Genomic DNA, 15,047 nt, shown 5'->3' with positions numbered 1-15,047 from the left:
ACAATGCAACGATGTCCGAAATATAATATAATATGTAATAATAATAAGGGCCACCTGTTTCAAATAACAATACTCGAACATGGAATCCAGAAAAATAATGAACGGGCCAGCGAAAAAAGCTATTGAAAGTTCTGAAACTGTGGGGAATATAATTTAATAAAATAAAATACTTTTTTGTTTTAAAACCACGATATTTATTAATTTAAGAACCGACCGGTTTCGCTTTACTTAAGCATCATCAGGGTACAAATTAATACTAAACAAGAAGTACATAATGTGTGCATATATATAACAAAATATAGAGGGAGACAACATGATACAAATATAAGCAACACAAAGACGGTCATAAAATACATTAACATAAGTGCACAAGTAATGGAAAAACCGCTAGATAATTATGTAGACTAATGGGTTATACGAATAAATCGGGAGAAACAAAACATCAACTGGCAAGGTGGTAAGGAGGTAAGGAGAACTGGGAATTTTTTATGGGTTTATTGGAAACAGACTTAATATTGGACTACTTGATATGTCTAATTGATTATTAAGTATCTGACTTTTGGTTTTTACAGCTTTTTTAATTTCTAGTGCCTCTAAATTGTTTAGTCTGTTACCATGCCCGTTTTTATGTAAGATGTTAGCACCGGTGCTATGACAGAATGTATGATCTTTATCGATCAAATGATTTGCAAATTCGGAAAAAACCGTTATTATTGAGGTTTTATTGATGTTTTGTTTTTCCCGATTTATTCGTATAACCCATTAGTCTACATAATTATCTAGCGGTTTTCCATTACTTGTACACTTATGTTAATGTATTTTATGACCGTCTTTGTGTTGCTTATATTTGTATCATGTTGTCTCCCTCTATAATATATTTGTATCATGTTGTCTCCCTCTATATTTTGTTATATATATGCACACATTATGTACTTCTTGTTTAGTATTAATTTGTAACCTGATGATGCTTAAGTAAAGCGAAACCGGTCGGTTCTTAAATTAATAAATATCGTGGTTTTAAAACAAAAAAGTATTTTATTTTATTAAATATGTCAAACCACAAAGTGATTGCTTTCTACAATAATATAATTAAGTTCAGTGATGTTATTTTTCATGTCGGAAGGAGGCCCTGAAGAAAATAATTTCTCTCAGAGCCTGTGTCATCTTTGAGAATGCTGTATAGAGGGTCTTTTTGAGGAGGAGGGAGTGAACCTGTCCTGAATGTCAACTGTACAATTTCTACCCAGAATTAACTTAATTGTACGTTTTTTGACTAACCGTACCTTGGTGTTCTATTTTCAATAAACTCTTTAATTATGTTTCAGATGTGAAATCTATACTCCGCTACAGAATGTTTTGCCCAAGTCTTGTAAAGATGCAAAGGCACGGAGGTAATAATAAAATCATTTGAGCCCTTTACTGTTATTTAAAAGGTCACTTGAAGTGCAGTTATAATCAATGATTTTATTTTTTTCTAGCTTCCACGAATAATCTGAAAAGGCATTATCTAAGGATTATACTCTTAAGGAGAATATAGAAAATGTAGAAAGGTGAAACGGATTTAAGATTTTCGATGAAATGATTGTGTTGTGAAATATTTATTTTGTTATTTATTACTTTATTTTTTTTTTACAGTTTTACCGTACGCGGTCTTGTTGTAGAGTGGTATATCTAACTGTCATGGAAAGTTTTTTTCTGAGCTTTAAGAGAAAGGTTTCTTAAAGATACTGGAGTTATTCTAGGGCTATGTTAGATTTTTAACATCGATCACCGTAATGCTTGCCTTCCTGAATAAATCTAATTTTATTTAATCATTAACGGCCAAGATATTTTTGACAATGGTGTGTTTTTATCTTTCTGTATTCCAATCATTTTGCTTTGCTTCTAGGGTTGTGCCCCAGTATTGCTTTTTGGAGACTGTAAACGGATCTCTCGGCATTTAATGAAACTGCAGCAGAACAAAGGCTGTTGCTATATTGACGTTCATGGTATGTTTTGCTCAGATTGACGATAAGGTTTCCAGATCCGCATTTCGCTCGAAGCATGTTTAGGGTAATAAGTTTATAGTTTAGGGTTCTTTCACCGTATTTATGGGAACATTTCAGAACCACCAATCTTTCATTTTGAGTGAATCTTGTGTTTGTGATTAAATTATATTTGACAATTTAAACAAATAATATTTAGAGAAGTTAAAAATGAAATTGAAAGTTCACTGAAAGCTTAAACTATTAAAAGTAGTAATTTCATAAAAATGTAAATAAATAGAGCCCCTTTCACATTTTAGAATGTAATTTTATGTTGCTTACATGTTTTATTACTCTTTATAATTATTGAATTGTTTAAATGAATAAATAAATACTTACAAAAAAGTCTTCTGATTTGTAAGTCCTCGGGAAGCACTAAGGATCTTTCTATCTATCTTTATAATATAATAAATTTGATGAGCATAAAAATGTAAACGTGTATATAATTGATATAAATGTACAAAAGTAGATATTACACGTGTATAAATATTATATTGCGCATATTATACAAGATGTCGGGGGTAAAGTGCACAAACTTCGGGAGGTGATTCTAATTGATAGTACAAGTAAAAAAGAAAAAAAAACTTTTTTTGGAATTCCAACGTTTTAAGATAGTTTTCGAGTAAAAAAGTTTAATTTTTTTAGAAAAAAAAACAATTTCTTCTACGGAAAATAAATTTTTGTGGAAAAAATTTGGAAATTCGAATAATTTCCATTTCATTTTTACTTCTTCTAGCATTTAGAATAACCTCCTGAAGTTTGAGCACTTTACCCCCGGACACCCTATAAAGATAACCATATAAGAAAAACCTTATTGATGTAAAAATATATTTATTGATTTTATAAAAGTTATAAATTACTTTTATAAAAGTGATAATAGTATTTTAGTATAGTAAAGTAATTTTTATACCTATTCAAATAACTTTCGTAAATGTTTTTTGTAAAATTAAAAAAAAATAATAATTAATTAAATCCGTAATAAAACTCATATTTTGAGAACCATCTTCATTTCGACATCGTTATAATTCGCTCGGTGCTAACTAAAAATGGTTCTGTTTTTCTAAAATTGCAATAGATGTCGGTAATTTAATTTCGTTATTTAAATTATAATCCCCAAAATTATTCCTAATACGAATTCAGACACCTCTGTCGGATTCTTTTAACACTAAATATTGTTTATTTTGAGGGTGTTGCCCAAATCTAAATTCTTCACGCGGAAAGCGGGCCCTTAAATATGTTCCTTCATTCCTCCACCAGACAGAGAGTGCACATACGTACATCAGCAACACTTTATTATTTTAGTATATCTTTATTATATTAGTATAGTGATCACCCGTCGGCTCCCCCAAGGCCATAATATAGATTTGTAACAAGGCATATACTAAAGACCAGGGTAAGTCTGAATCCCTTTGAAATTCAAACTATTTACCACATTCATGAAAAATGGGTACCTACAAAGTTTCATTCATGCTGAGTTCGTTTCATGCTGACGAAAAATAGTGACATTGGAGGAGAAACTAAAAGCTACAAAAAATAACGAAACATGATATTATGAAACTCTTTCTGGCCGCGCTCAATAGAAAAAGTGATTTGTCACGTATTCTTTTATATTCCACCGTCACAGATATTGCCAAGAACAGATAAAACGCGGAGAGACAAAGGGGAAGAAATTAATCTTCTTTCAGCCTTAAAGTCGGAACCATTTCTCTTCGGGGAACAACTTTATTAGTACTCGCTTGATATCTCCTGGCAGTCCTAGTTTCCTGATACCTGTGTAGATAGTACCTCCTGTAGCTCAGATAGCGAAAATAGGGCACTTTTCACCACCCTCGCCGTTTATTCGTTTATTAGTTTTAAAAATATGTTTTATACCGTTGGTTCAGTTAGATATTATTTAACTTATTCATTTAGATAGGATAGAAATACAGTCAAAGCTTACATATTTTGTAATTTTTCTTACGTAAAATGATTAAAGAAAAATTATATATACTATTTAATATTTTTTTGAGTATATGTTATTTAGCTATCAAATTTTATATATATAGTGTATATCTATTTTGAACTAGAACAATAATATTCTATTACCTATGTACTAATATTTGGACTTTGGACAACATTTAGACATAATCCATGATAAACTGCATGACTTTTAGCTCCCTTAACATTTAAAGGGAGTTTGAAACATTTCGTAAATATTTTTTTTTGCTGCCGATAACTTTGTCTTAAGAAGCTTAAAATCTAGCAGCTTCTCGTAGGATAGCCATGGACTGTACTACTAATACTTTTTAACATATAATGTGCTAACATTTTATTTTTTGACTTATATAAAATACTTGATTTATAAATAGTAAATATTATAGACTAAACGTTGCAACCCACTTAGCGATGCATTGTTTTTTATCTTAATATATCTGCTACAGCACAAAATAGACCTCATGGCTTTGTTCTGAATTATTTATATTCTATTAACTTGTGTTTTAATGCTTAGAAATATGAAGTTTGTGCAGTAATTCAGGTGGGTTGTCACAGTGGTGTTGTAGACAATATTTTATGGTATGGATTATGATGAATCGCTGGCTTAACTTCAGCGAACATATATAACCAATTTATAAATCAAAACACTGATTGTAATACAACTGATCTTTATTGCTCGTTAAAATGTATGCGTGAATAAATCGTAAATTTATCAGAAGTAAGGAAATAAAAACGAACTGTCAACGAAGAATGGTAGATCCTGAATAAAATTAAAAATGGCTAGCGTCTGTAGCAAGAGGCGGAAAGAGGCAGTGTTGCGATCCTGCAAATATTACCCGCAGTAAAAAAGAATATTCTGCGTGAATTGTTGTTAGTTCTTATTTTCTACAATGGCCTAATTTTCACTTTCTTCCACTTAAGAAGTTACATTTTTTTTGGCCTTTTTTTATCTTTGAGAGCTTTCAACAATCAATTATTACAACGGCGTATCTTAATAGGCATTTCTCCCAGTTGACGTTTATGCTCCGAGCTTCGTTTCAAAGGAGAGTAGAGCCTTTGTAAAAGCAATGCATGCACAACCTAAATATGCGCACTATTGCATACTGCACATTGTAGATGCATCGCGTTGCAGAAGGCAATGGGCGCGAAATAATTAATGGAAACATGAATTAGTTAGAAGGAAAATACTGTTAGCTACGCTACTAGCGCGATGCGATATAAAGTTTGCCATGCGAATTCTAGTCTTGTAAGTTTGCCAAAAACCGCTCAGTTGTAAATACAAATACCATTTATCATTGCGAACTGTCGCAACTGGTTATACAAAATTACTGCAAATATTTCTTCTTTCTATCGAAGTTGATACTTTTAAGGGTATTTAGGAACGCATTTCTTCTAAAGAGTCCCATCTTCTCAAAGCCAAGAGACTATGGTATTCTCATTTAAGGTGATGCATCACGTCGTGTTAATTTTGGAATCGAGTAGCTAACAATAACATTTCTTATGCAGATGGCGATATGATTTAAATTTTCGCTTATCACCAGCTGACTGTTTCGATGTTTGCAAGTAAAAAACGACGCCAAAAAGTGTGTTTTATTTTACTTTGCGAAGTTTAAGCATAGATATTTCTACATTATACAATAAAACCAGAATCGAAAATGAAATCGTAAGTAGCAGATTTTGAACAGTTTTAAAGGCCTTTTAAAAAGGTTTTCTAGGTTATTTTAAAGGCAATGTGTTCTACTCACAGTATTTATATGTATATCAAAATATTTTTTAGCCATCAAATTTTCAAACCAAAAGCATATGATTTTGCATTACTATGTAGTGTTTCGCCTTAGATATATTATGAGGTTGAAGGGGGATGGAACGGGAAAGTGAAGGAGGAGAGAAGGATTGGGAGGAGATATATTTTTAAATCAAAGTTATATAGTTGAATTAAGGGGATAATTATATGTAAATACATAGTGCCAATTCGAGTAAAAATGAGTTGAGATAAATTTAAAAATCAACCCTTACGCTTAACAAGAAGCCTTTTCGGTCGATGCCTAAATTTAAATAATAATTTGATAGCCTCCGTGGTTAAGTGGTTTCGATCCTTGGCATCGAATCCGGAGGTCTCGGGCGCAAATCCCGGCGTTTAACTAATTTTTGTTAGGTATTTAATAATTTATTAATTTAAAATAATATATATAAAGGGCGCTGATTGAAATGGGTCTTGTTTTATTAAAAATACCGAACATGCTACTCTTTGACAGATTTTTCCTCCCAGTGTTTTGCTTCTGAGACCACAAGATTTATTTATTTATTGAAAAAAATGGCTCATTACAATAAAATCTTAAACCGTTCATCTCACTAGGGAATTCTTGTATCCAAATGTGCAGCTTTACATAAGCCGTTCATCTCACTAGGCAATTCGTGTGTCCAAATGTGCGGAAACACAATTATAGTAAATGATTAAAAAAATAAGTTACACAGTTATTCAAACTAAAATTACAGCTGGGCAGTACGTTTAAAGGTGGCAACAATCACATTCTACTGACTAAATAAGTATTACAAAGTAACAGTGTCGGCTTATTAGCCACAATCATCATAAAAATAAAAATATATTAATTTAAATGGAAATAGGTAAATACTAAAACGTAAGTAATAAAAAGTAAATAAATATAAACAAATTATACATAAAAAAGACATTAATTTTAAATCATAAAAAGATAAATAACAATACCTAAGAAGATAGTTATAAAGTAAATCATAATAACATGTTAATAATAATACGTAAGTAGATAATTATTGGTAAAGTAATTAATAACTATTTATTATGTTTTTTGTTCATCTTTTTTATGATTATAACTTTCTACTTACGTATTTTTATTCATCTTTTTATGATTTTAAATGAATATCTACTTACTTATTGTTATTCACCTTTTTATGATCTGGATAATACTTATCTACTTACGTATTATTCTTGACATGTTATTATGATTTATTTTATAACCATCTTCTTAGGTATTCTTATTTTTTTTATTTAATATTATCTATTTATGTGTTGTTATTCATTTTTTATGATTTAGTCATATATTATCTACTTACGTATTATAATAAACATGTTATTATGATTTACTTAATTACTATCTACTTACGTATTTTTATAAAAATGTTATAATAATTTTCTTATTAACATCTCTTATTTTACCTATAAGTATATTCTTACGTATTATTTTAAACATGTTATTATGATTTACTTAATAAAAATCTACTTACGTATTGTTATTCATCTTTTTACTATTTACTTTATAACTATCTTCTTATGTATTGTTATTCATCTTTTTATGATTAAATTAATAACTATTTCTTAGATTTTGTTATTCATATTTTTGTGATTTACTTTATAACTATTTACTTACGTATTATTATTTACACGTTTTTATGATTTACTTAATAACTATCTAGTTTCGTATTGTAATTCATCTTTTTTATGATTTACTTTATAATTATTTACTTACGTATTATAATTAACATGTTATTATGATTTACTCAATAACTATCTACTGACGTATTTTTAGTAACAGGTTATTATGATTTACTTAATTACTATCTTACTTCACCAATAATTATCTACTTACGTTAGTGGATTGTTATTAAGTAAATCATAATAACATATTAATAATAATACGTAAGTAGATAATTATTAAGTCAATCATAAAAAGATGAATTACGATACGTAAGTAGATAGTTACATATTACGTAAATCATAATTACATGTTAATTATAATACGTTAGTAGATCATTATTAAGTAAAGCATAAAAATATCAATAAAAATACGTAAGAAGATAGTTATTAAGTAAATCATAATTACATGTTAATAAAAGTACGTCAGTAGATAATTATTATGTAAATCATAAAAATTTGAATAACAACACGTAAGTAGATAGTTATTAAGTAAATCATAATAACAATGTTAATAATAATACGTAAGTAGTTAGTTAATAAGTAAACCATTATAACATGTTAATAATAATACGTAAGTAACTAACTAACTAACTAACTAACCATCACGCCGTTTCCCCGCAGGGGTAGGCAGAGAGGACGGACCGCCAAACAACTCGGTCTTGGCACACACTCCTTGCCTCATTCACATTCATACATCGTCTCATACATACTCTTCTATTATTCTGACTCTTGACATGGCCCGACTCGAGTATCTGATTCACTTGATCGTGCCATGTCTTTCTCGGGCGTCCCCGACTTCTGCTACCATTCACATTTGCATCATATATCCTCCTTACACTCCTATCTTCGCTCATTCGCTCTACATGCCCAAACCATCTAAGCGTCCCTTTCTTAATCTTACTCATTACGCTTACATCAGCCTTGCACTCTTTGCGGATCTCCACATTCCTCACACGATCAAACATGGTTTTACCACACATACGCCTCAGGGATCTCATTTCAACAGCATTTAATCTACTTTCATCCTTTCTTTGCCAGTTCCATGCCTCACTTCCATACATCAAGGTAGGTACCAGCACTCCGTTGTGGACTGCTAACTTCGCTTCTTTGGACAATTTTTTGTTAGCGCCTACGGCGTTTAGTCCTCCATTAACGGAATTACCTGCATTTACCCTTCTTTCGATATCTCTGTCAGCCTTCCCATCTCTCGTAAACATACTTCCTAAATACACAAACTCATCCACCTGCTCCAAGTATTCCCCATTCACAATTATATTGCACACTGTTTTCGTACTCTCTCTTTCAAACACCATTACTTTAGACTTACTTACATTCATCATTAACTCATTCTTCATGCATACTTCGTTCATCCTAGACACGAGAGACTAGACAGTAGATATTGATAATTTAGCAAATAGGGTTTCCACGCTGATTGCAACCTTTCAATGTTATATTTCAAATAATTTACTCTGCGACATGGATAAACAATAGTATTGCAAATTTAGTCTCTTCAAATTATTGGTAATCCGGTTAAAAACGGGATTGCATGTTGTTTCAGATATACTTTTAGTAATTTATTAATAATATCGGGAAAAGTGTCCATGCACCTGCGTTTGTCTATATAATAATAAATAATTACGAAATGCGAAATATTAGGATATTTCTGAACATATAACATATGTTTTTGTTGTTTGTTTTTGGGGTGTTATGCCGTGTTGCGCTAACTCCTTCTAAAAAAAAAAAAAACTTATATAACATATGTGTTCCGACATCGTGACAATACATTGGTATTTTTTCCAGGAAACCTATACATTTATTATTTAAGGTCCTGCAATCCCGTTTTTAACCGGATTACAAATAATTTCAAGAGATTCTTCATAACTTAGCAATAATTTTTATCACATTTTTTTCTCCGGGCACCATATTTATAACGACACTGGTATGTCATAGTTCCACTGGCTCCGATAAGTCTAACGTACTATTTACATATATAAAAATATATGTATATACATAGCAAATAAGAGATTTGCTGGGCACGTACAAACCGTTTCTATATTTTCATCACGTTAAATTTTCGAACCAAAAGCACCTCTGAACGACGTAATTTTTTTAAAGTACTCATCGACCGGGTCGTATTTTCGGTAAATTTGCGTTCCGATGATTCGATAAGGGCGGTGCTGCTGCGTATTATTTTTCACAGGTAATTGGGTGATATTTTCACCCCCACAGAAGGCGTATTCTAGGGAGGGATTGATTATTAAAAATCTAAGTGCGAAATTAAGAAGGTTGTCAAAAAGGTTTTTTAAACGTTTCCAGTTTTAAAAAATGTTGATATTTTTGCAATGAAATTATTTCGATAATGTAGAATTAATATTGTATTTCGTTAAAATAGGGTTGAAAATTATTCGAAGATTTTTAAAAATACTGAAAGAAAATAAGAGTATTTAATTAAAAAATTCCCTAAAAATTATAAAATTTTTCACATTTGAAGAAGTTACTTATTGAGACCAGTTGATAATGGCGTGCTTAGACTTTTCTAGACATTTTCCAAAATTTCAATCCAAAACGTTTCTGTTATTGCCGGTGAGATTATGGCATAACATAGTGGGGAGGGAAAAAAAGGATGTTGGGAAAGTATCTGGCTATTCAGACTTGGTCACCATCGCGGCTTATATCATTTAAAGTAAAGTTTAAATTATGAGAGAATGACGTTAATGAGAGTGTATAGGTACTGGAACGCGCTGCAAATATTTATTTATTTATTCATTTTAGAGACATCTACCAGTTTGTACACGTGTAAGGATTTATTCATTGTGATTTTAGGTCTAATAAGACAACATAATAAGAAAGGTAGTGAAATTATCATCAAGATAATATCAAATTTCAAAAATATTACACTACAACATATAACTTTTATTAAGTTTACTACAGAATTATACAAAACAACAACAACAAAATCTCTCATGCCAATAATAATTCATGAAAACATTATTTTTTCAGAATATGTTTCCTCTATTTGATACCTATATATTCACAACAGTAAATTATTGGTAACCATATGAAGACAGGATGTACATAAATACACAATAGATACATTATGTTAAATGAATTATTGAGAAACAACACATTAACCAATAGCACGCGTCAGGATACATATTATTATAATGAAATATTGTGAAACAACACATTACCCAATAACATGCGTTAGGATATATATTATTTAAAATGAATTATTGTAAAAAAAACACATTAACCAATAGCACGCTTCAGAATATATTATTTAAAATGAATTATTGTGAAAAGGTATATATTATTTAAAATGAATTATTTTGAAACAACACATTAAACGGTTCCATGATAACTCAACACAGTGACAATTCAACACACCTTTAAAAAGTGATATAAAGTCATTAGGAACGATGAAAAAATATAAATTTAAACCTAACGTAACCTAACCTATTAACCCAGTTAATAAAGTTTTTGTTTCATCACTTTCCATGACTTTATATAACTTTTTAAGGATGTGATGAATTATCATTTTGATGATTTATCCGGCCACCCATTAATCAATAGCACGCGTCAGGATATATATTATTTAAAATGAATTATTGTGAAACAACACATTGAAAATAGCACGCGACAGGATATATTATTTAAAATGAATTATTGTGAAACAACACATTGAAAATAGCACGCGACAGAATATATATTATTTTGAATGAATTATTGTGAAACAACACATTAACCAATATCACGCGACAGAATATATATTATTTTGAATGAATTATTGTGAAACAACACATTAACCAATAGCACGCGACAGGATATATATATTATTTAAAATGAATTATTTTGAAACAACACATTGACAATAGCACGCGACAGAATATATATTATTTTGAATGAATTATTGTGAAACAACACATTAACCAATAGCACGCGACAGAATATATATTATTTAAAATGAAATATTGTGAAACAACACAGTAACCAATAGCACGCGACAGGATATATATATTATTTAAAATGAATTATTTTGAAACAACACATTGACAATAGCACGCGACAGAATATATATTATTTTGAATGAATTATTGTGAAACAACACATTAACCAATAGCACGCGACAGAATATATATTATTTAAAATGAAATATTGTGAAACAACACAGTAACCAATAGCGCGCGACAGAATATATATTATTTAAAATGAAATATTGTGAAACAAAACATTAACCAATAGCGCGCGACAGGGTGTGACCTCCGGATTCGTAGTTAAGAGCCTTATCCCTCGACCACGGAGACCGTCAAATGATTTTCTGGTACGTATTCCTAAGACTACAATCTTTAAAATGTGGTTGAACGCCTTACTCCAATCTTATGAGGAACGTCTACAATGCTTTAATTTTATTACATTAGAATAACGAAGACAATCTACTGAATTAATATGTTTATACAAAATTATTCACAACAAGCTTGAAACCATCCATTGTCGTAATAATATTTACACTAAAGTTCCTAACAGATGTCATCTGATAGTATTAATACTCCAGCGTCTGGACGATGTAGGCCCTGTGATTGGTCAAATTCAAATTGTGTTTAAATAAGACTTTAAAAATTAAGACACGATTTCATACTGAAATAGAATCGCCACATGTAATACGATATTTCTTCAAAAATATCGTTTCTGCTCATACAATTTTTGGATAATATCGAAGAAAATATGTCTTAGAAAGTTCATAATCCATTGGATTAATTACATTACAGTGAAAATTATCCACAATTACGTGATTACGTTTGACGTTTGACGAAAAAAGCACGCGTTAATTCAATATGGCCGATACCCGATACGCATCGCGGCTATAGGGGTCGACAGAGCGCACCTCTGGCGGTGAAGAAACGAATCAAATGACTGGCGCGTATATTTAAATATGCAAAATTACTTGAACATCAAGCGTTTAATAATAAGATTTCTTCTGGAAGTTTATTTCAACTTTGCAATGGCATTTTTCATTATTATTTATAATTTTTTTTTGCTTATTAATTATATCTGATTTTATATTGACATGTTTTCTAATTTCTAAAATTTCAAAATTATTTATTTGCGATGCTTTAATCCTGAGTGAAGTATTTTAAGACCTGAATTTTTATCGAAAGTGTGATTCAAAAGATGATTTGCAAACTCAGATTCACTATTTCCATTTAGAACCCTGAGATGTTTTTTAGTTCTGACTTCAAAGTTTCTATTGGTTCTACCTTTGTAAAATAAATTACAATCCAGCCCAATTGAGTTTATAAACTCCTGATTTTTTTGTTTGATTTTCGCCATCTTTATTATTAAGAATATATTTATTCATTCTGTTATTAGTGTAAAACGCCGGTTGAATAGTACCAGGAATGTTTATATATATAATTTTAGAAGTGTCGTTATTCACAAACAGAATTCTACGCCATTGTTTATTTATATCTTAAGAAATAGGGTAAAAAATACCGTTTGAAGATAATATGTTTAATTATTTTATTTAGTATTTCAACTATCAATTTATTAGAATAACCGTTATTAAATGTTATTTGTCTTATGAATATATTGTTTTATGGTTATATGCAAAAAAAAATTTCAGGTCTTAAAATACTTCACACAGGATATAAAGCATCACAAATAAATAATTTCGAAATTTTAGAAATAAGAGAACATGTTTATAAAAGTAGATGTAATTAACAAGAATTTTTTTTTATAAACTCTCTTTTAAATATTTTCCCACTTAACTGGTCTTTCATATTTTAATTCCTAATTCTTATAAACCCAGCCTACTCTTACCCCTCCCCCCCTCCTTCCACTTCTTTTTTCCAATTGTAATCTATATTTAATTTTTGACTTCGGTGTATACTTCGTTCATGAAACATGTATTGGTTGTATATAATAAAGTGAAGTTAAAAAAGTTATTTGTTTTTTAATAAAATAAATTTTAATCGGATAACATTAGTTTATCTATTTCCATTGTATATCAATGCATACGTACATAATAAAATGTAAACATTATATTTATTTATTGATTGGACAATTTTCATAGCGCCGCTTTTGTGAGATATCACCTCAGGGGCGCTATATTATAATAATCTACCTTTATATATAGATTTTTACTCTCCTGATGAAGGTGTATATATAATCTAACTTTAAACTTTATTAGATACAGTAACAGTTTTAGGTAAAGAATTACCACCAGTTGGAGTAAAATTCACACCTTTTAATTAAACCGACTGCTAATCACATCGCACAATTGCCCTCCTTTTATCCATAAACACGGGTACAATTAATCAATATGTAATAATGTATTATTTCAGTCAACTTTGTTGTAACTATCTTTAATTGTTGTGACAAACTATACGATATTGATTCAACTTATAGACATTGACGGTTGTAACACATATTTAAGCATTGCAAGTCTCCTATGAGCAAATTATATTAGGTACCATAACAGTTAATATCAGTTGTAGACATGTAGTCAATAATAGTGTTTCATTTGAAATAATCCATCACAAATACGTAAAATTTCATTTATTCAAACAACTGTCATTCTTATTATGCCTAAATTGAGCATGTTATTATTCATTAACTCCTTCCTGTTCCGTGTTTTAACAATATATACTCACCCTCTCTCTGTGAATGACCTAATATCTATCTATTAAATGTAACTGTTGTTAGTATCACTTAAACTGGGCACAGCCCAACCAAGTGCCGCCCGCAGGGCCTAGCAGCAAAAACCCGCGGAGCGGGTTTTTAACTGCTAGTTTAAGAAGCAATGTTATATTTCATCTTGAGTTATTTAATAACAATTTTGCTTATCTCAATCCTGTCTCGAATCTGTAGATTGTATAATGCCGTAAATGTGACGATATAGACATCTTTATAAACAGCCTCGCATTAAAAAAAAAAACATGTGCTAATTTAATTAGCCACTAGCCGTACCCCGCCACGCATTGTATTGCTGTGGCTCAGTCTGTCTGAGGAAATAGAGAAAAGATAGCGCGATTTGCTTTTACCTCCAACAGATGGCGTTGTTTAAAAAAAACATGTTTTTAGCTGTCACAGGTGACAAAAAGCATGTAAAATATATTCGAATGCAACGTTGTAACACCATTTCAGAGCAATCGTTAAAGAAATTTCGGAGATTTAAGATTTTGAACAAAACGCACATATACATTTTTATTTATATGGATAGATGGATTAGCGGCCCGGGCACCGTTGTCCTGCCACAGACCGCCTTCTATGTAGGGAAGTTAAAATTTGTGGTTATGTGTATTTTTTAATGAGAAATCTGAAAAAAAATCGTAGAAAAAAAATAGATCTCGACAACAACGCCACCTATCGGGTCTAAAACTATCCTATATTTTATGCTGGAACCAACCTTACACATTCACAAATTTTATTGAAATCGGTTAGGCGGTTTCGGAGATTAGTGAGTATAAATACAGTGACACGTGATTTTTATATTTTAAGATAAGCTTGTATGATGACATGGTAAATAGAAATATAACTAATTAACTAAACTTCACGCCGTTTTCCCGCAGGGCTAGGCAGAGAGGACGGACCGCCAAACA

At 30.5% G+C, this 15,047-nt stretch overlaps 1 protein-coding gene and 1 long non-coding RNA gene across 2 annotated transcripts in view; one reads left to right on the top strand and one right to left on the bottom strand.

The window, feature by feature from the left end:
• Positions 1 to 15,047, bottom strand: part of LOC149415673 (transmembrane protein 151B-like) — a 109,877-nt gene that overhangs the window by 46,163 nt on the left and 48,667 nt on the right. The gene's annotated exons all lie outside the window — the stretch shown is intronic.
• LOC149415674 (uncharacterized) lies at positions 1,295 to 2,265 on the top strand. The gene is made up of 3 exons (XR_016303773.1): positions 1,295 to 1,391; positions 1,479 to 1,550; positions 1,889 to 2,265. It is a non-coding gene; the product is annotated as an uncharacterized LOC149415674 (long non-coding RNA).

This window comes from Hesperophylax consimilis, chromosome 18, assembly GCF_061612785.1.
Source record: "Hesperophylax consimilis isolate HC1 chromosome 18, BYU_Hcon_1.0, whole genome shotgun sequence".
Taxonomy (NCBI): domain Eukaryota; kingdom Metazoa; phylum Arthropoda; class Insecta; order Trichoptera; family Limnephilidae; genus Hesperophylax; species Hesperophylax consimilis.
Note: the sequence above shows the minus strand (reverse complement) of the source record. Positions and strands in the feature narration are given on the sequence as shown.